General features: G+C 49.7%; 1 protein-coding gene and 1 long non-coding RNA gene across 6 annotated transcripts in view; both read left to right on the forward strand.

Moving 5' to 3' along the window:
• LOC112427828 (uncharacterized) overlaps positions 1-11702 on the forward strand; it is an 81291-nt gene extending 69589 nt beyond the window's left edge. Inside the window, exon 3 of the long non-coding RNA XR_011606677.1 lies at positions 3142-11702. This is a non-coding gene — a long non-coding RNA (uncharacterized lncRNA). The remainder of the gene's footprint in view (positions 1-3141) is intronic.
• Positions 1-21263, forward strand: part of LOC105488384 (trafficking protein particle complex subunit 9) — a 724351-nt gene that overhangs the window by 346158 nt on the left and 356930 nt on the right. The gene's annotated exons all lie outside the window — the stretch shown is intronic.

The following is a 21263-nucleotide window of genomic DNA, read 5'->3' on the forward strand; positions in this document are numbered from 1 at the left end:
AAAATCTGAACATGTACCTAGAGGCATTTTGGAATCACATTTGTTTCAGAATTGGAAAGGAAAAGTAAAGTATTTTGGGTAGTTATAAATTACCTCTGTTTTGGTTTTTGGAAACTCCATTTATATTGCACTGTTTTTCAGTAAGTAAAAAGGCTTCTCGAAATAAGGAAAAGAAAAAAATATCTCCCCTCTGGATAGTGGTTTTCAATCTATTCTTAGTCATAGGATGTTGCTGCTTCAAGTGAAACCTTCACAGATCCCCCAAATACATAACAGATAAATGTCACACTGCTCTTGCTGAAGCCAAATAGTAGCTGCATGGGTCATGGGGAACATCCGGCCAGTGAATTCCCTGCATACTTGCTGAGGGCCTTCTGCACACCGCGCGTGCTTCTAGGCACTGGGACACAACAGAGAACAAACCAAACCAAAAACACCATCAGGAAGATGCTCTTCTAAGGTGGGGGAGTCTGACAACCACCCTTCAAAAAGGCTTCATCCTTTCAACTTAGCTTCCTGGTCATACACACCTGGGAGGCCTGAGGGTAGGAGTAGCTGTGGGGGCTGGGAAGGCCCTGGGCAAGGGGGCGAATCAAGATTTGTACTACCAAAATGCAGTGAAGTCACATTGACACTTCACTTTCAGCGCCTTCTCTGGGTCAGGCACCGGGCTGGGTATGGTGCAGAGCTTCTATGTGACTGGGTTGGGGATGAAAGACCAAACGAGCTCATCAGAATTGAGCAAGTGCTGCCCATCCACTCTGAGAGGCTGCCAGGGATCTAAGATGTGTGATGACGGGCTGTGGGCTGTGCCCCTAGAGCCTGTGGGCGCAGGGCTGGGCATCTGCAGTTTGGCTTCTGATTCTGGTTTTCCAAATAACTAAGAGACTTATTTGATAATTATATACTTCGCTATTTACCTTCTCTAGGACTCAGTTTCCTTATTTGGAAACAGAGGACTGTACTGGGAAATTCTCAACCCCCCACCCACCCCCTTCTCTATTCATCCTCCACAGATTTATGAATCAGTGAATTTTGAGTTCAGATATCACCCAGAGGATAGCCTGTCTATATATAAACACATGTATCCTCATATCTACATGCATATATATGTGCATGTCTGTCTCGTCTCCCTACACCCCACCCCCACCACACACATTTTGAAAACCAAGAGCCCCTTACTTGCTCTTCCTGGCCTAAATTGTGGGCAAGATGGAAACTGCCAGACTTTAAATGTTTCACTCCTCTCTGCCCTGTACAGATTGAGTCTCCGTGCTGCCTCTGTGACCCCCAATCAGAGTGCACCATGCATGCCTTCCCACCTCCCTTAGAATAAAGCCCACACCCTTGGCCAGTCTTGCCTCAGCTCTTCCCATGGCTGTCTTGTGGCCTGGCCACAAGGAAATGATGCCCATGCTCTCGCCTGTAAGCCTTGGCCATACTTACCTACTGCCTGCGGCACCATTCCTCTTCGCCCTTGCACTTGGCTGCCTCCTCCTCCATTCTCCGGTGTCACTTCTGAGAGGCATTGCTGGAACTGAGGGCTGCTCCCACAGTAACATGTGCCTCCAATTCTGGACGGCTCGGCTTCATGCCCCTTTCATAGCATCCTTTGGTTCTCTTACAATGACAGTTATTCAGTTACTTAGTTTTATCTTTGTTGCAGTTGTCTGGAGGGCGGGGACTGTTCCATTTTACTTGATGTTCTGGTCTTAGCATAGAGCGCCATGCCTGGTGCATTGGAGGAGCTGAACTGAATACTTAGCGAATAAACAAAGGAATGACTGTAAAAAGCCTTCCGTTTCTACCTTCCTGTGGATCTGAGATTTCATAATTACTAAGGCCTTGTACAGACAGTAAGTGCTCTGAGACTTCAGAGGAGGGGATTTGAATTGAACCGGGACTTGAAAGCAGAGTAGAGAGGAGGAGAAGAAGGCTATGCTCCCAGTGGTGGTTTCAATGCCTGTAGTACGGTGGTCCTTGCTGTATTTTTGGCCAAGGACTCCTTTGAATCTCTAATTTAAAGCCATGGATCATTCCCTCAAAAGAAAGGACACATGCACAAAATCTCCTCTCTATGCCCGGAGATTCTTAGACTGCCGGCACTCGTGGAGCTCAGGATCCGAACTCCTGTTTTGAACAGAGGCGCCACTGAAATGTGAAAGTTTGCACATGTTTATTAAGACTGTATTATGTGCCAGACACTTTGCTAATTGCCAGGGATGTAAAGATCAGTACTATTCAAGGAGAAACACAGGAAAGGGGTCTGTGTTTCTGTGTATCTCTGTGGAGCTTGGCACTGTTCAAGCCCTTTATATAGGCTACCTTACTTCGTTCTCATAACAATACATTTGAGGTCGGCGTTATCCTGCTTTTTCACGGGAAGAGTTTGAGCCTCAGAGGTGAAGTGGCCGTTTCGAGGTCACACAGCCGGTCAGTAAGAGACCTCAGTCCGTTTCTCTCGCTCCAAAGCTTGGGTTTCCCTGTCCCACCTCACTTCCGCCCCCCGCAGCCCCCGACCAAGAACACGGCTGGTGTCTGCCCCTCCGTGTATGGTTGCTTTGAACGGCCATCCCAGCAGCCCCATAGGCCATGGCATCTACTCACCCTGCAGGCATCTTGGTGAGGCCTGGCTTGACCTGCATTCCTCAGGGACCGATGTTGTGTGAACTTGCCTAGGAACCGGCAGTCCCCTCTCAGGCATCTTGTCTAGTTTTGGGATAACTGATAGTTAGGAAATTCTTTTTGATCTTCAGTCAAAATCAGTTTCCTAGGCACCTGTCAGCAACTCTTGTGGCTTTTCTGTGAACGGCTGTCTGACCCAAAAATGCAAACCTGGTGCTGAGTTTTGGGACCCAGGGCCTCCGCTCTGATGGCCGTCGTTCAGGAGCTGAATGAGGAAGCAGGCAGAGAGGCTCTCGCCCCGGCAGCACTGACCTTGCCTTTGTTCTGAATGTTGAGCTGAGCCCTGTGTGATTCATCACCCAGCACTTTGTCATTGGTGTTGCTTTTTGATCTGAGCACCAGACTTTTTTTTTTTTTTTAATTCATCATTACAAAATCCACATTTGACTTGGTGATTTAGCTCTTTGGATAGGCTTGGACCTTTCATCACTCGTTCTTGTCCTTTCTGCTTTTAAGGAAAAATGAGAGACCTTCTGCCACATGAGGTCTCCTGTGATGGAGTGGCCAGCCTGGAAACGCTGCCCGCTGGCCCTCTGAGTATAGACCCTCGGGTGGTCTGCAATTCAGACCGCATGCAGTCTGTCTCCTTCCTGGAGCCTCCCCGCCACAGGGTAAGTTAGGTAATGAAGACGTGATTAAAGACAAGAAGAAAGTGTCCCAGAGGAGACATAAGGAGGGCAGGGAGGAGGAGCTGAGGAAAGGCTTCACAGAGGAGGTACCCCTTGGTCTTGGAGGAGATGAGGTGTTTACCAGGTGGGCAAGAGAAGGGTAGATGGAGCGTCCACAGGGTGCTCAAAGGGAGGGAAGTGTGAAAAGATAAGGCACATCAGGAGGTTTATACACATGGCGCTCTGTTTTGTCTCCTAAGCAGGTGTCTGTGAAGTATAGTTGTTTCTTTCTCTCTTGACAATGAGGAGGCCCAGTGGTTCCGGGAAGAAGGACCCTGTACTGTGGCCAGGAAGGAGCCATCTGACCAGCCCAGGGAGTCAAACTGGATAACCAGGAGGAGACAGATTCAACAGTGTGAGCCAAAGTCTCAAGAGAAGCGCTGAGTGTTCAGAATAAATTACCAATTCATCCATCAGTTTGCCATATATTTATAGAGCATTTATGATGTGTCAAGCACTATTTCCCTTGAGATGAGGCCTCTGGGTGAGGCCACTAATGATAATGATATGCTGCTAATCACAGTAAGAAACAGGAACCTAGGACTTTATGACCTGGGATTGGAAAGGGGAGACCTGGCGGAGGATGGACTAGGTCTATGTATCTGTATAACCTTCAGTCCTCGGGGTGGGTGGCGGGAGCTGGCCACGTGGTGCCTAAGTACATTTGGGCTGTCCCAGGAGCCATGCAGTCAGGGCTGCTGCTGAGCGGGACCCTGCCACGATGCAGCGTGGATGACAGGCCCAGGGGGCAAGCAGAGGCAGAGTCAACTCAGGGAGCTCCATGTCGTTAAATGTCGCCATTAACACTGTTTCTAAAAGGGTTAGAAAGAGGAAGTGAGGCTTCAGTTCGCGGCAACTCTGGGAAATGTCCTAATCACAAGAAGGATGTTTAAGAAGTACGCTTGTTGGTGTGAATCATTCTTCTGTTAGCTGGGTAACTACAGCTGGTCCAAGCCTGGTGCCTGGGCTGGGGAATGGCACCCCCAGGAGGGTGTGTGTCATAGCTTTTCGTAGCACCTGTGTGTGACGCAGCATTCCTGCTGCCTGTGTTGTCATCTCCCTGCCTCAGAGCTGCTGCATTTCAGACCGCGACTGAAAACCTGGGGGGAAACTTGGCCTCTTTCATCTGTTTCCCTAGCTAGTTCACATCTGCCCCCATCCTGCCATCATACTACTTGCATATTATTTGTCTAAGATCGTGAGTGCCCACGTAGATATCCAACTATTGCAGGGGCCTGTGAGTGTCTCACAGACCTCAGGGGCTCAGTCATCTTTATTCCTGATGATATGCCATGTTGCTTCATAGTTCTCCCTTCCAAGAACATCTTCACTGATCTTCCTAGAAAACGCCTCATTCTTCAAGACCCATCGCAGAGCGGGGAGCCCTTCTGGTTCCATTCAAGCTGTTGCAGAGGTCTTTCCTCTGGCTCCATAGCTCTGTGCTTATAGCTGACAGCCCTGGCATGCAGTGTAGCACATGTATTCTACTGTCATTCTTTGTTTACAGATCTGCCCTCCCAGGAGACAGTTTCATCCCTGCGTCTCCAGCCTGGCATATGGTACAATGCTTGGTACCCAGGATAAGTGCTAAGTAACTGCTGAGTGAATGAATAAACATAGGAAGCAAAGGGATGGTCCAGCGTCTGGATTTAGAGATGCATGCCAATAAATTATTTCTTCAGATATCTTCATTGATATGCTCAAAAGCACGTATTTCTGTTGCTCAGGAATCAGCTGTTGGTATACACTGCCTCTCTCTCCCAGGTGGGAGGGTGGAGTGGTAGAAAGAACACAGGAGTTGGGCTGCCCCTGTTCAAGACTGATCCTGTTTCTTCTTAGCTGGGCAACTCTTGGCAAGTCACATTTTGTCTTAGAACCTCTCAGTACCTTCATCTGTAAAAAGAATAGTAGTGTGCATCTCCGAGGGTCATTATGAAGACCAGCTGAGATAGCATCATGGCTAAGGAGAGTGCTTTGTAGTCATGACGGTATCATTAGTAATGTGGTATCAACTATTCTTTATTGCTACTTATTAGATTCTAGGCACTATTCTAAGATTTCACATCAGGACTTTTCAACAGCAACACTATGACATTTTTTCTAGATAATTCTTTGTCATTGGGGGTGGGTACAGGATATAGGATGTTTAGCAGCATCCCTGACTTCAACCCACTGGAGGCCAGTAGGGTCCCTTCCTGCCCCAATCACTTGTACCAACCAGAATGTCAACCAGATATTGCCAAAGCTCCCCTGCAGGTGGGGTTGGGGACAGAATTGCCCCTGGTGAGAGGCGCTGCCTCACTTGAGTTCTGTCATTAAATCTTCACAATTCTCCAAGGTGGTTCCTATTGCTAGTCCTGGTTTACAGATGAGGAAACTGAGGCACAGGCAGGTAAATATTTGCCCCAATAATGCTACATTCAAAATGCTCCTGAAAAAGGGAAGCTCCTAAACAATTATCATCGAGGGTCTGGAAGAGAGCGCTGATGTAAGTAAGGAGGGTGTCTCAGGCTGAGTATGAGGAAACCCTACTGCTAACCCTCTGTTGTTACCTTGTCCCTCGGTCCTCTCGTCTGTGCTGTGGGAGTGGGGAGTGGCAGGTCTTTCATGCCTCCTTCTGCTAGTGGAATTCCTGCTTTCTGGCATCCCTTCATTTCATCATTGGGTGCTTGTTTGGTGAGGATTGTGCATCATCTTGTTAAGTCAGACATGACCCTGGCTCTTCAGACACTCAGCGTTGCAACTCCCTCAAAATGGGAGCTGCAGGCCTGTGGGGGGTTGAGCTTTACCCTGCCCAGCCCCTCGCTCTGCAGGTGGACAGAGTGAGAGGCAGAACTTGAAAGTATTTGCCCAGAATCATGCAGCAAGATAGCATCAAGTGCAAAAGGCAGCCATGTGTCCTCTGAGTCCACACTGCCATTCTTGTTGGCCTTTACAGGGCAGCCTCCTGAAAAACTTGTCTCTGCCTACTTCTCCAGTCTCTCTCCTTCTGTCCTCCCTTCAACCTACTCTAATCAGAAGATGGAGACAGAAGTAAGCAGTGAACTAGGCAGGTCCATACCAAACCAAACCAAGAGTTGTGTGTGGACCAGCCAAAGAGGAAGTTGTGTGTGGGAGAGAACATGGTAAACTATGTCTTCTCCTCCCTCATGTCTCTCTCTGTGTGTGTGTGTGGTAGGGGGAGGCTGGTATTTGATTTATTGGACAAATATTTATTGTCTAGCAGTATGTGCCAAACACCTACTTAAGACATTTATAAGAATTTCAATTTCTCTGAGACCCAGGCTAAGATTTTCCATTAAATTCACATGAGTCTATTACATCTCTTTCTTTCATTTCCACCTGGGTAGTCAGGAAAACACATTAGTCACATTTTTTCAAATTAAAGTTAACACAGAGTATTATAAACTTTGAGAGAAGCAATAATTTTGAGTTGCACTAGTAATCACAGCAACAACCCCAAATACCACATTTATTGTCTCTTACAGAGCATCATAAGTTACATCAATCACTGGTTTTAACTACATTCTGTTACAGTTTGGACTCTGGTAACTAGGCAGATACAAACCAACAAAACAGCATATAAAACCACAAGGAACAAAAAGCAAACTACTCTCCAATATGCATTTTCTGGAGCCAATCTGATATTTAACTGGGATAAGACACTCCAAATAGCAATTTAAATATTGGTATACCAGAATATCATGAAATAAATATTTTTCCCAACTCTGAAGACATTCCTTTCCTCATGCAAAATTTACCAAAAAGAAAAAAAAGAAAGGAAACAACAACAACAACAACAACAAAAAACCAGGCTGGGCGCGGTGGCTCACACCTGTAATCCCAGCACTTTGGGAGACTGAGGTGGGTGGATCACCTGAGGTCACAAGTTCGAGACCAGCCTGGCCAACATGGCGAAACCCTATCTCTACTAAAAATACAAAAATTTGTTGGATGTGGTGGTTCATGCCTGTAATCCCAGCTACTTGGGTGACTGAGGCAGGAGAATTGCTTGAACCCAGAAGGTGGAGGTTGCAGTGAGCCGAGATTGCACTATTGCACTCCAGCCTGGGTGACAAGAGGAAAACTATGTCTCAAAAAAAAAAAAAAAAAAAAAAAAAGAAGAAGAAGAAGAAGACCCTACAAAACCAACCCAAATTCATAGTAACCAGAATTTTCAAATATTTCTCTGTGATCAGCACCTAAAAATGTATGTTAAAATGCTTATTTTAATGGCCAGACACAGTGGCTCAGGTGTGTAATCCCAGCACTTTGGGAGGCAGAGGCGGGTGGATCACCTAAGCTCAGGAGTTCAAGACCATCCTGGCCAACATAGTGAAATTCCATTTCTAGTAAAAATACAAAAATTAGGCATGGTAGTGTGCACCTGTAATTTCAGCTACTTGGGAGGGTGAGGCAGGAGAATCGCTTGAATCTGGGAGGCAGAGGTTGGAGTGAGCCAAGATGGCACCATTGCACTCCAGCCTGGGTGGCAGAGCAAGACTTCCTCTCAAAGAAAAAAATATGCTCATTTTGATTTGGACTAAAGCTTCCTGGCCAAAAGATGGCCTGTGGCTAGAAGAGGAAGGACAAATAAGAAAACATAAATGGTTCAAATAGCACTCCATGTACAAAAGCATAAAAAGGTGGAAATTTCTTAATTTCAACTTTTTGTTAGAAATTAGTAAGTCACAAATGGTCCTCCAGGGAGCGCTCTGAGGCTGTTACTAGTCCTTTAGTTAATATAGCAAGAAGGCCCTGGAACTTAGCCTATAGGATTTTAGCGCTGTCGCCCCCAAACCCACCCAGGTTTTCGCTTCGGAAAGGCACGGAAGAGGCCCCGTGTAAATACCCGCAGTCTAGGACACAGAGTCATCCTCAGGGCCTGTCTCCGGTGAGCGAGATTACAGTTGCAAACAGCCTTCACAGCTCGCAGACGCACAGCCGCCCTCATCTCCAGCACCCTCCCCTTCCAGAGCACGTGAGCCTGGATGCAGAGTCTGCTTCGGATCCGGTGCGAGCACAGCCCTGCTTCTGGGCCCCAATGGTGTCCAGGAAGGGAGTGGCTGAGGGCGGGGCCGGACGTACGACCAGGGGTGTTTCCACTGCAGTCTGCGCCAGAGCCGCAGTGGTACATGGAGGACCTGGGCTGGCGGGCGTCCTTACTGCGCGGATCATGTTGCGGCTGAAGTCACGAACCAAGACCTAACTGAGTGTCCCGACCCTGCATACTGCAGTAGAAGACCTGGGTGACCATCAATACCCTGTGAATCGCGGCACTCCTGAAACCATGCACGGAGACCTGGCTGGGTGTCACTACCCTGCTTATTTTAATGCCCTGCTGACAGCTGCGGAGGACCTTGGTGGGCATCAGTACCCCGCGGATCATGGGGATGCTGAAGCTGCGCACTGAGACCTAGCTGTGTATCTCCCCTGCGGAAGGCTGCGGAGGACTTGGGTGGGCGTCGATACCCTGAGGATTGTGGCACTCCTTCCGCAGTCCGCTGCTCTAGGCTGTGGAGGACCCGGGTGGACGTCAATACCCTGAAGACTGCGGTACTCCTTCCGCAGTCCCCTGCTCTAGGCTGCGGAGGACCTGGGTGGGCGCCAATACCCTGCAGATCGCGGGGATGCTGAAGCCGCGCGCTGAGACCTAGCTGGGTATCTTCCCTGCGGAACGCTGCGGAAGACCTGGGTGAGCGTCAATACCCTGAGGATTGTGGCACTTCTGCAGCAGCGCAGAGACCTAGCTGGATGTCCTCCCCTGCAGAAGACTGCGGAGGACCAGGGTGGGCGTCAGTACCCTGCGCGTCACGGGGATGCTGAAGCCGGGCACTGAGACCTAGCTGGGTGTTCCTACCCTGTGGAAGCCTGCGGAGACCCGGGCGGGCGTCAGTACCCTGTGGATTGCGGCAGTCCTGCAGCTGTGCAGGGACCTAACTGGGTGTCTCCCTTGCAGAAGGCTGTGGGGGACCCGGGCGGTGGTCAGTACCCTGCAGACTGCGGCACTTCTGCACTTGCGCACTGAGACCTAGCTGTGTCTTCCCTCGGGACGACTGCGGGGGATCTGGGCGAACGTTGTTACTTTGTGGATCCCGGGATACTGAAGCAGCTCACTGAGACCTGACTATGCGTCCTCCCCTGTGGAAGGCTGCGGAGAAGCCGGGTGGGCGTCAGTAGCTTGTGCATTGCGGCACTCCTGCAGCTGCCCGCTGAGACCTGAGTGTCTCCCCTGCGGAAGGCTGCGGAGAACTCTGGAGGGCGTCAGTAGCCTGCAGATTGCGGCACTACTGCAGCTGCGCAGACACCTCGCTGGGTGTCTCCGCTGCGCCATGCTGCGGTATGCTGCGGCAGATTCCGGAGAGCGTCAGTACCCTGCGGATTGCGGCACTCCTGCAGCTGCGCAGAGCTCTAGCTGGGTGTCTCCCCTGCCCAAGGCTGTGGAGGATCACGGAGGGCGTCAGTACCTTGCGGATTGCGGATTGCGGCACTCCTGCAGCTGCACACTGAGACCTAGCTGAGTGTCTTACCCTGCGATGGCGATGGAGAACCCTGGTGGGCGTCTTTACCCTGTGAATGGCCTAGCGCTGCTGAAGCTCCGCACTGAGACCTAGCTAGGTGTCCTTCCCTGTGCACAGCTGCGGAGGATCTGGGCCGGCGTCGTTACTTTGTTGATCGCGGGAATGCTGCTGCTGCGCACTGAGACCTAGCTGGGTGTTCTCCTCTATGAGCGGCTGCAGAGGATATGGGTGGGCGTCAGCACTTTGTGGATCGCGGGATTGCTGCAGCTGCGCACTTAGACCTAGCTGGCGTCTTCCCCTGCGGAGGGCTGCGGAGGACCAGGGTGGGCGCCATTACTTTGTGCATCGCAGGAATGCTGCTGCTACGCACTGAGACCTAGCTGGGTGTTCTCCTCTATGAGCGGCTGCAGAGGATATGGGCGGGCGTCAGCACTTTGTGGATCGCGGGATTGCTGCAGCTGCGCACTTAGACCTAGCTGGCGTCTTCCCCTGCGGAGGGCTGCGGAGGACCAGGGTGGGCGCCATTACTTTGTGCATCGCAGGAATGCTGCAGCTGCGCACTGAGACCTAGCTGGTGTCTTCCTCTGCGGACGGCTGTAGGGGATGAGGAGGGAGGAGGCATCGTTACTTTGTGCATAGCGGGGATGCTGAAGCCATGCACTGAGACCTAACTGGGTGTCCCCACCCAGTGGACGGCTGCGGAGAACCCGGGCGGGCGTTATTATATTGCGGATGCTGGTGCTGTGGACGCTGTGCACTGAGACCTAGCTGGGTGTCCCTGCCCTGCGGATGGCAGCGAAGAACCCTGGGGGGCGTTTTTAGCCTACGGATCGCCTGGTGCTGTTGAAGCCGCGCTCAAAGACCTAGCTGAGTGTCCTCCCCTGCGGAAGCCTGCGGAGGACCTGGGCGGACTCTTTACACTGTGGATTGCGACGTTGCTGAAGCCGCGCACGGATACCTAGCTGGGTGTGTTCCCCTGTGGTAGACTACGGAGGATCTGGGTGGCTCTGGAGGTCGCAGGAATGCTGAAGCCTCGCGCTGAGATCTAGCTGAGTGTCCTTCTCTGTGGATGGCTGTGGAGGACCTGGGCGGGCTTTTTACCCCACTGATCTCAGCGCTGCTAAGCCCTGCACTGAGACCTAGCTGAGCGTTCCCTACCCTGCAGATAGCTGCCGAGGAGCCCGGCAGGCACCCTTACCCTGCGGATTGCCTGGTGCTGCTGGAGCCGGCGCTGAGAGCTACCTGAGTGACACTACCCTGCAGTTGGCTGCGGAGGACCTGGTGAGCGTCTTTACCCTGCGGACTGCGACAAGGGTGCGACTGCATATGTTGGTGGGCATCTTTATCCTTCATACGGCGGCCATTCTGCAGCTGCTTATTGAGGACATGAGCTGGCATCATTCCCCGTAGGACTGTGGCACGTCTGTAGCCACGCACCAAGGACCTGGGTAGGCGTCATGACCCTGGGAGCAGCGGCACAGCTGCGACTGCGTATAGAGGACCCAGGCAGGCTCCTTACTCTGTGGACTGCAGCGCGGCTGTGGTTGTGCACCAAGGACCCACCTAGATAGGCATTCTTATGAGGACAGCAGTTCAGCGGCGACTGGGTACCAAGGACCGGCGCGATGTTCTTACCCTGTGGACTGAGGCACACCTGGGGCTGTGCACCCCAAGATCCAGCTGGGCATTCTTATCCTGTCACCTGTGGCACATCTGTGGCCAGGAGTTTTTATCCTGTGGACAGCAGCACAGCTGTGGCTGCACACTAGGGACCCAGTCGGGCGTTCTTACTTCGTAGACTGTGGCAGGGCGGTGGCGGGGCACCCACGATGCAGGCGAGTGTATTACCCTGCGAATGGCAACACAGGCTGCGCAGCCAGGACTCAGGCGGGAGTCCTTACTCTGGGGGAGTGCTTACCCCACGGACTGGGGCCCAGCTATGGCTGGCACAAGAATCCAGGTGGGTGTTCTTACCCTGCAGACAGTGGCAGGGCTTCTCATGGAGGACTCGGGTGAGCGGTCCCCTCCTGTGGGCCGTGTTACTGTTGCGTCTGTGCACTCAGGACCTGGTGGTTGGGGGTGTTCCTCTCCTGCTGATGGTGACACAGTGCCAGCTGCACGGAGGACCAGGGCGGATGTCTTTACTTTGTCAACTACAGCACTGCTGCAGCAGTGCACGAGAGCCAGACCTGGAGCCGGAGAGAGGAGGTCCCTTCCCTTCTGACTGCAACACAGCTCCACCTGCACCTTGAAGACCTGGGTGAGCATCTTTGCCCTGCCCTGTGCCATTGTTCTGGCCATACACCAACGACCTGGACAGGTTTTCACACCTCTATGCTGGATGGGCCGGCTCAGCTGATTGTGCACTGTGCGGTGCTGCAGGAAGGGCTTCGAGCACACATTCTTCTTGACTTCTCAGCATAGGAGTGTCTCACATCCAGTCCACGTCCCTGTCCTAGTCCTCCTCTCTGCTCCTTCCACACTTCCTCACGGTGGTCTCCTGCACGCTCGTGGCTGTCAGTACCAGATGAGGGCAACTTCTGCACTTTCTCAGTTTCAAGCACTCCTCTCCGCTTACCTACCTAGTATCTCTACTGGGTGTCTTCCAGTCATCCTGCACCCAGCGTGACTGATGGTTTACTCCCAACCTGCTCTGCAGTCTCCCTGACTTTGATGATGGCAACTTCATCCTTCCAGTTGCTTAAGCCAGATACCGTGGAGTCATTCTTTACCATTCTGTTCAACTTCATACCTATTCCTCAAGAATTCTGTTTTCTCTATCTCTAAAATGTGTTTCGAAGCAGCTACTTCTTACCTTCTTTCACGGATTCGGGTCACCATTCACACTCACTTGGATTATTGCAGTAATTTCCTCACTGGGTTCCATGTTTCCAGCTTTTCTGTCTGCAGTCTGTTCTGTTTTCAACATGTGGCCGGAGGGATCCCGTGAACATCTAAGTGAAATGTATCATTTCTCTGCAGTGGCTCCCTAGCTGCTCAGAGTAAAATCTAAAGTTTTTACAATGGCTTGAAAGGCTCTCCGTAACCTTGTCCCCTCCCACTTACCTCCCTGTCTCCTCTCCTCCCTCGGACGCTCAGCCCCTGTGTATTTTAGCTATTGAAGGAATATGTGGACACACTGCTAATTTATTGTCTTTGCAGAGGCTTGGGTTGTGCATTCATTATTTCAAACATTTACGGGTGGACTCTGGTAATCACCCGTCGTATTTGTGAGTCCCCCTCCAAGTGAGTAAATGTACTAGGTGGAGTATATGTCCTCCCTCACGTGGTATGCTCTTGATACAGAGCCAACCAGGTAGTACCGTTGGTCCTGCTTTGTCGGTGAGGGAATGTAGACCCAAAAATGAAGAAAGTTGTCCAGAGTTACATGCTGGGAAGTGGTGGAGCTAGAATTCAAACCCAGAGTGCAGGCTTTGTCTGCACCTCAGAGAGACACCCCTCTTCCTGAAGTGCTCCTGGCTGGTTATCTATGAGGCTGAAGTCCTCACCTCTTTCAGGTCTTTGCTGAATTAGAACCTTCTCAGTAAGGCCAGGCTGATGCCGAGTACCCCATTTAACATTTTCCACTCTCCCAAGACCCTCTTCTCAGTCACTCATTTCAGGTGTCTAGCACATCATGCCCTGTAATAAATTTTTGTAGTATTTCTCAATGACCATGAGAAAGTGTTTTTTTTTTGGTGGGGGTTGATTTTTCATGGCACATAAAGGGCAGCCAGGTTTCTTTGGGTCCCGTCTGGAGGCCCGAAGATCACGCTGGGCTTCTGGGGAGTGGGTCCCCTTCCTGCAGCCTCCCTTCCCACTTTTGTGTTTCTCACTCCTCTCTCTCCCTGGGAAATGTTGCTTCATAAAGATGCACCTTTTAATTAATGTAATTGTTCAAGATTACAGCCGGCCATCAGCTTTCTAAGCAGTGCCTCACAGCTCTGCTGGAAGAGCCTTGCTCCAGTGATGGTTGATTTGCCATTCTCTGTCCCAGCCCAGAGAAGGTCCCCTCACTGTCAACGTGCCATCTGTCAGGTGCATGTTATAAAGCTGCCGTCATGATCAGCTCACTCACACACCAGCTTTAGCTTTTAGAAACTGCCAGCCATGGTGTTGAAGACCTGCTGAGGCCTCCAGCCAGACATCTGATGTTCAGGTCTCAGGGGGCCCTTGCTGCTTGTGTAGCCTGACAGGTGTGACCGTGGCAGGCACACCATCGTTTGGAGTTTGGAAAGAAGAGACCCTGTGTTATTGTAGAGTGACCACTGGATTTGGCTTCTGGAAATCCAATTCTAATCAGACTTGGGTTATGAATTTACTATTTCAATAAAACATTTATGGATGGACTCTGGTAATCAACAGTCATATTTTCGAGTACCTACTGCAGGTGAGGAAATAAATGTACTAGGTGCGATATACATCCTCATGTGCTATGCTCTTGATACAGAGCCAGTTGGGTAGTACTGTTGGTCCTGTTTTGTAGGTGAGGGAACTTGGACCCAGAAAATGAAGGAAGCTGCCCAGAGTTACGTGCTGGCAAGTGGGGAGCTGGGATTCAGACCCGGAGTGCAGGCTCTGCCTCTGTTGCAGCATAGATGTCTTGCTTGCCAGGGCACGTGCCCAGTGCTAGGTCGGATATGATTGCTTACAGGACGCGGTCCTCTTCTTGACGACTTCGCTTTCCTTCCCTCCCCTTCCTCCCCGTGGAGCTGTCGGGTCACTGGTAGGTACCAGTCGTGTTGGGTTACATGGTGGATACACTGTGGAGTGCTGTGGCTAACAGGGTGGCCAAAGGCAAGACATTTCCCCTTTCTGACCTTTCCTTTGGCAGCATCTGGATGGTGTTGGGCAGGAGGTGTGAGGGGGACGTGGAGTTTGAGGTATGGAGTGACTGTGCGTGGTTCTCGGAGCCAGCCCGACCTGCTCCTGTCTACGCTGCCACACCCACAGGCTGTCTACCTGTTGCTGGAAACCCAAGCATGAGTTTCTTCTGCAAAATGGAAGTCGACCACCCTTTTATGCTCCTGGGATGAGGTGTGCTGTGGGTGCACCTCCCTGCAGGCAGCTGCTCCTCAGTGAGTGGTGCCCATTGCTATTCAGAAGTGACCCCCATGTCTCCTCCAGCCAAAGAATTTGGCAACTGTAAGTTCAGAGTGGTGAGTGTTGCTGAGAGAGTCAATCCGCGGGGTGAAGCTGGTCCAGAGTGATGAGTGGGCAGAATGGGCCAGGTAGTCAGAGTGGAGATGGTCTAGGTGTGCTCTCATGACCTCCTCAGCTCTTCAAGGGAAGGGAAGCCACCTGGGGAGAGGGTCAGTATGGAACCCTCCTGGACTGGCTGGTGTGTCCTGGAGGGAGCTTCCTCAGACTTCATAATCGATGCGGTATGGACTCCAGGGGGAATTTTGGAAAGAAAGCAACAGTAATGAGGATGACTAAGGGTGAAAGAAATTAGGTGTATGGCCATGGTTGAGATTCTAAGTCTAGCCCTGCCAGTCATTGCCAGGTGACCTCAGGCAGGCACCTTTGTCTCTGGAGGACTCAGCTTCCATCTCTGCCCAATGAGGGGTCAGGTTTGGCCTCTAAATTCTATCCAGCTTTAAACACTTTAGTTTTACTGTCTGAAGCCTTTTTCTTTTTTCTTTTTTTTCTTTCTTTCTTTTTTCTTTTTTTTTTTTTTTAAGATGAAGTCTTGCTGTCTCGCCCAGGCTGGAGTGCAGTGGCACAATCTCAGCTCACTGCAACCTCCGCCTCTTGAGTTCAAGCAATTCTACTGCCTTGGCCTCCTGAGTAACTGGGATTACAGGCATATGCCACCATGCCTGGCTAATTTTTTATATTTTTGGTAGAGATGCAGTTTCACCATGTTGGCCAGGCTGATCTTGAGAACTCCTGACCTCAAGTAATCTGCCTGCCTTGGCCTCCCAGAATGCTGGGATTACAGGTGTGAGCCACTGCACCTGGCCTGAAGCCTTGTTTTTAATAGTTGTTGGACTTTAAGAGCTTGTTCTTCAGGTCACCAACTGCTGGGAATCATCCACTATTCCCAAGACTAGGCAAGGAACACCAGTAGAACTCCAGCCTCACAGGGACCCTATAGCAACTTCCTGCACAGGATGCACCTCCAGGGAATGCAGAGAACATGAATCTCTGTCAAGAAGTGTTGGTAGCTACTAGAACAAAAGCCACAGGGAAAGGTCCTTATCTTAGATTTTGGAGGTCCTCTGATGGCAAAGAGTTTTGAGTGTTTGGGGATGGTTTTTGTGTAGGCTGATAAGAGGAAGATGAGCAGGGGGACATTCTGGAAAGCTTTTTTTTTTTTCTTCTGATTTTTTTTTTTTTTTTTGCATTAGGCCATGTGCTAAGTACTTTATATATGCTGCCTAACTTGATTCATAATAATCTTGAAGTGAATGGATTATCTCCCTTTAACAGATTAGGAAAATAAAGCCTGGAGGGTGTAAGCTCTCATAATTCCTACGTGACTGAGCCTGGAATCAAGGTCTTTCTGAATCTGAGTTCCATTCTCTTAACCCTTCTGCTGTATGTTTAAAACAAATACAAAAATATGAAAAATACAGGAATGTCTTGAAAAGTCACCATCATTTCTGGAACCCAGAGATGATCACATTGTGAGATGTTTTCTCTTCATCATCCCTTTGTCACCAGAGGTAGGCAGTCGTCACTTTTGGTCTTATTGGGGTGGGATATGGGGAAAGAGAAGTGCTTGGGGGGACAGTCAGTCTGTGGTTTGATTCCTGGACTCATTAGCTGTGTGCTCTTGGATAAGTTACTCAGTCTCTCTGATTCCTTTTCTCACTTGGAAAATAAAATGATATATATTTTAGATGCTCTATGCACTGTGGCTGGGCGTGGTGGCTCATGCCTGTAATCCCAGCACTTTGGGAGGCCTAGGCAGGCGAATCACCTGAGGTCAGGAGTTCGAGACCAGCCTGGCCAACATGGTGAAACCCCGTCTCTACTAAAACTACAAAAATTAGCCTCGTGTGGCATCGGGGGCCGTAATCCCAGCTATTTGGGAGGCTGAGGCAGGAGAATTGCTTGAACCCAGGAGGTGGAGGTTGCAGTGAGCCAAGATCGCACCATTGTAGTCTAGCCTGGGTGACAGCAAAACTCCGTCTCAAAAAAAAAAAAAGTGAAAAAAAAAATGTTGAGGAATAGATTAATGTCTTTTATTAGTAGAGTACATGACTAATGGTGGCTTCCATCAATATTTTGGTACAAAAAGTTTTTTTTTTTTTTTTTTTTTTGGAATGCTTGGAAAGTGGCTAAGTGGAGCTGGCCGGCAGGAGGAGGGAGGAGATTCTAGACTGAGGAGACAGCAGAGGTCTGGGCTAGGGGTGGTCAGGGTTCTGCGGCTGAATCGAAGGGTCGCTGTGGGGCTGGCGGGAGATGGGTCTGCAGAGGTGGGATGGGCGCAACTGTGGAAGGTCTTGAAAGCCACTCTGGGGTTGGCCTCTGTCCCCAGGCAGTAGGGAGTCACTGACAGTTGAGAGGAGACTGCTGGGTAGAGCAGTCCTGGGTTGAGGACAGTTTTTAATTCTCTGTTATTTTTGTAACTTCATCGCAGCAGGCGGGACAGCAGATCAGAACCCTTTGAAGCCAACTTCAGAGGCCCCTCTTGCCCCTGCCGCAGCTGACTTCCTGCTGTCTTTCATCTCTGCTGTTATCTAGATCACTGCAGTTAATTATTTCTCCAAATATTAGCTCCATCCTCGACGTTATAATGAGGTTTTCCATCATCTTCCAAAGAGAACCTCCTGGTTTCTACAGGAAATACCCGTGGTAGTAGCATTGTGGTACCTAAGAAGTAGAGGCATTTTCAAAGGGTGCTTCCTTTAAGCAAGCTCAGCTGGAAATTTGGGAGGAGTTCTTGGGACTCTGAAAGCCCTGGCTGCCCTTTCCCAGAGCATGAAACGGAGACCCCTCCAGTTAACTCAGCCTCACCCATCCATCCTCCTGCCAGTCTTTCTTGCACGACATGTATTCAGCGTTTAGTGTGAGCCAGGTCTAGTATTACGCCCTAGCGTTATGAAGCCAGCTGAGGCCATTATGGTACGATGGACCCTTGACAGGAAGGCAGATATTCCAGGGGATTCAGGGTGAGGGGGCAGGAGAGGGAGAGCCTGCAGCGGCGTGCATGGGGCCTGACTGCCACCTCCAAGTAGTGGGGCCTCAGGTGAGCTATTGCGTCTCACTGTGCCTCTGCTTTCATTAAGAAGGGATGTGATCCCTTACCCAGTGTTTTGCTTTTTATCGCTTGTTCTTATATAATTATGGTTTGTTGTCTTTCTCTCTGCAGTCTTCTGTCAGTCCTTGAGGCTAGTCCTCAGCCTTTTGGACTTTTAATTTTTGTAGCACTGGGAGCACTCGAGTCTCTGGGAGCAGGGCCACACCAGTCTGGCTCCTGGAGCTAAGACTTATCACCCAGAAGCGAGCCCATTCATATGGCCTAGAAATGGGGTTTCATGTATATCCCACTGTGTGTCACATCAGCCTGTTGGCCTCCGCTGTCCATGAGCAGCTGCGTGGGAAGCCAGGCTGCAAGGCAAGGCTGCTCCGTGAGCTCAAGATGGAGCCGGGCATTAATGAGATGCCCGGCTCTCTACCCTCCTTATCCTGGGATGGACTCATGTACTTTGTTCTGAAAGCAGGGATGGGTACACTTGGTGAGGGATGATGATTTTCAGGGTTAGCCATGAAGTGTGGTAAGGGCCTGGCCTGGACCTCTGCACAGCTGGAATGGCCAGGAAATCTGGAATTATTGGATTAGCTCCAACCCCCTGGTCTCCCAGGTGACCTGGAAATGAGTCACCTGGTGCCTGATAATCCGCCGGTGGAGATAAGATAATAGGTTACTTTTTTAAAGTATAAGCTGTTTAATGTCAGGTGACGAAATGAAACTTGCCCTCCACTTAGGGTTCACTGTGAACCTGGGGCATCCTGAGAGCTGAGTTCTCTCAGCCCTGGGTCTGAGAGGTGCGGGGCACCGTCGGAGGGCTTCTGTAGGAGCTGCTCACGGGATGGGAGGCAGTGTCTGGTGCCAGGTGAACAATGTGTTTCCACGTGTATATATTGGTGTGAGTATTTCCGTATTATGGGCAGAAACTGAATTCATACAGACACATTCAACTGATTTCAAAACCGGTCAACCTACATGTTATAATAGCCAGTGGAGACCAACATAGTCACAGTTGTATTTGAATTTGCATAAACGTTGCCTGCCCTTATGTTTTCTTTCTTTCTTTCTTTTTTTTTTTTGAGACAGAGCCTTGCTCTGTTGCCAGACTGGAGTACAGTGGCGTGACCTTGGCTCACTGCAACCTCCACCTCCCAGGTTCAAGCTATTTTCCTGCCTCAGCTTCCTGAGTAGCTTGGTCTACAGACGTGTGCCACCATACCCAGCTAATTTTTTTGTATTTTTAGTAGAGATGGGATTTTACCATGTTGGCCAGGATGGTCTCAATCTCCTGATCTCATGATCTGCCCACCTCGGCCTCCCTAAGTGTTGGGATTACAGGCGTGAGCCACCATGCCTGGCCGCCTGCCCTTATGTTTTAAGCAAACACTCAGAAGGTCTACCAGCCTACTCATCTATCAAGTGCGGGACTTCTCCTGTGTGCCAGACCCTCTGCTTGGCTCTGGGGATCTGTGATAAAGAAGGCGAGGTTCTCATCTTTATGGAGCTCAGTGTCTCTCAGGGAGACAGGCAGGAAGGCAGCTTAGGCAGCTCCGTGGCCCTCCACCTGCTATTGCAAAATCCAAAAAGCTCCCCAAAGAAAGGCTTTCCTTTTCACGAAGATGGTGTCCAAGCCCATTAGTGGTGAAACCTGGCATGAATTTGTATGGGACCACTTAAAGTCTTCCCTTATTTTACGCAGTAGGACTATTTATTGATTTGACTGCAGACTTAATTCATCTGATTACAGGGTATGCCTGGTCCATGGTGTATGTACCCTATGGTCTTTCTAAAACCCGAGCAAGTCTCAGTTCTGAAAAACACCTGGCCTCAAGGGCTTTAGATGAGTGTATCTCTGACTTCTGGAAGATAGAGAAATTCATGCAGATAGAAGAGGATGAGGTGCTGACTCTGGGGAACACATGGCGGGGAAGAGGCTTTTGAAGTGGGCTGCCCAGTGGGAGAGAAGAGAAAAGGCCCCATCAGTGCATTGAGGGGCTTCGAGGAGAAACTTGTACAACCCACAGTGGGAGCTTGGTTTGCTAAATTATGAGGTGGAGCTGCTATTTTTATTTCTGTGTTTGTTGTTTAAGTGCAGTTTGCTTAAATATGATTTTCAGTTTTACCAATGCAAGCACAACAGAAGGGTCTACAGAAGAAGGCTTCCCAAACCTTACCACCCAGAAATCGATGTTATTAACATTAGAGAAACCTTCAAACAGACCCGTCCTCTGTATTTATGTCTGCTGAGAAGGACTGGTAGTAAGGAGAAGTTATTTCCCCTAAAAGTGGATCACACTCTACTTGCTCTTTTAAATAAAGCTATTAATTTAATTTTACTTGAGCGTATCAGAGAAAAACATAAATGGAAGTGAAATTTATGGAATTGCTGAACTTCTGATATGTTTATTCATGATGAGAGATACGATTTCCTACAAGGTCTCTTTAAGATGAAGAAAAAAGATTGGGGAAAACCTGAGGAAGTAGCATAGTTACATTGGTAAACGGTGTATGTCACATTTTCAAATTAGTGATGAATTTCTTGTTAGGAAAAATACCCTTATTTATGCACTTAGACTTTCTACCATTTCCCACCCCACCTTCAAGTACTGGCCATTTCTTCTTTGTTAAGGGTTATAGCGCTTATATTCTGCTCTCAAGTCATAATTTCAAAAGGCCCCAGTCCTCGTTGTGTGTTTAAGTGGAGATGAGGCTTGCCGCTTCTATGCTACAACTTTTCCATTCCCAAGTTTGTTCTTATTTATCTCTAGGTTGGTGGGATCTTATCACTGAGGTGGTTTCGAGGATGGCTACCTCTTAGGCGATAGATTTTCACCTTTCTTGCATAACTATCAGTTAACAAATACTGAGCACCTACTATGTGTCAAATGGGTTACAGGACACTGAAAATACAATTGTGAACAAGACAATTAAGAGTCCTGCCGTCACGGAGCTTGTATTCTAATGGGGAGAGGGTAAAGTGTGAGTGTGAACAAATAAATAAAATAGCTTCTGAAAGGGACAGCTCCAGGAAGAAATATGAGTATGTGGTCCAGCAGGACTAGGGAGGCTGGTATAGCCAAAGTGACCAAGGAGCATCTCTTGAGGAGGTAGCATTTATCCTGAGGTCTGAACCATGAGAAAGAGATCGCCGTCTAAAGAGCGAGGGGCTCTGGTAAGCCGTATCTT

The sequence above is a fragment of the Macaca nemestrina genome, chromosome 8 (assembly GCF_043159975.1).
Source record: "Macaca nemestrina isolate mMacNem1 chromosome 8, mMacNem.hap1, whole genome shotgun sequence".
Taxonomy (NCBI): domain Eukaryota; kingdom Metazoa; phylum Chordata; class Mammalia; order Primates; family Cercopithecidae; genus Macaca; species Macaca nemestrina.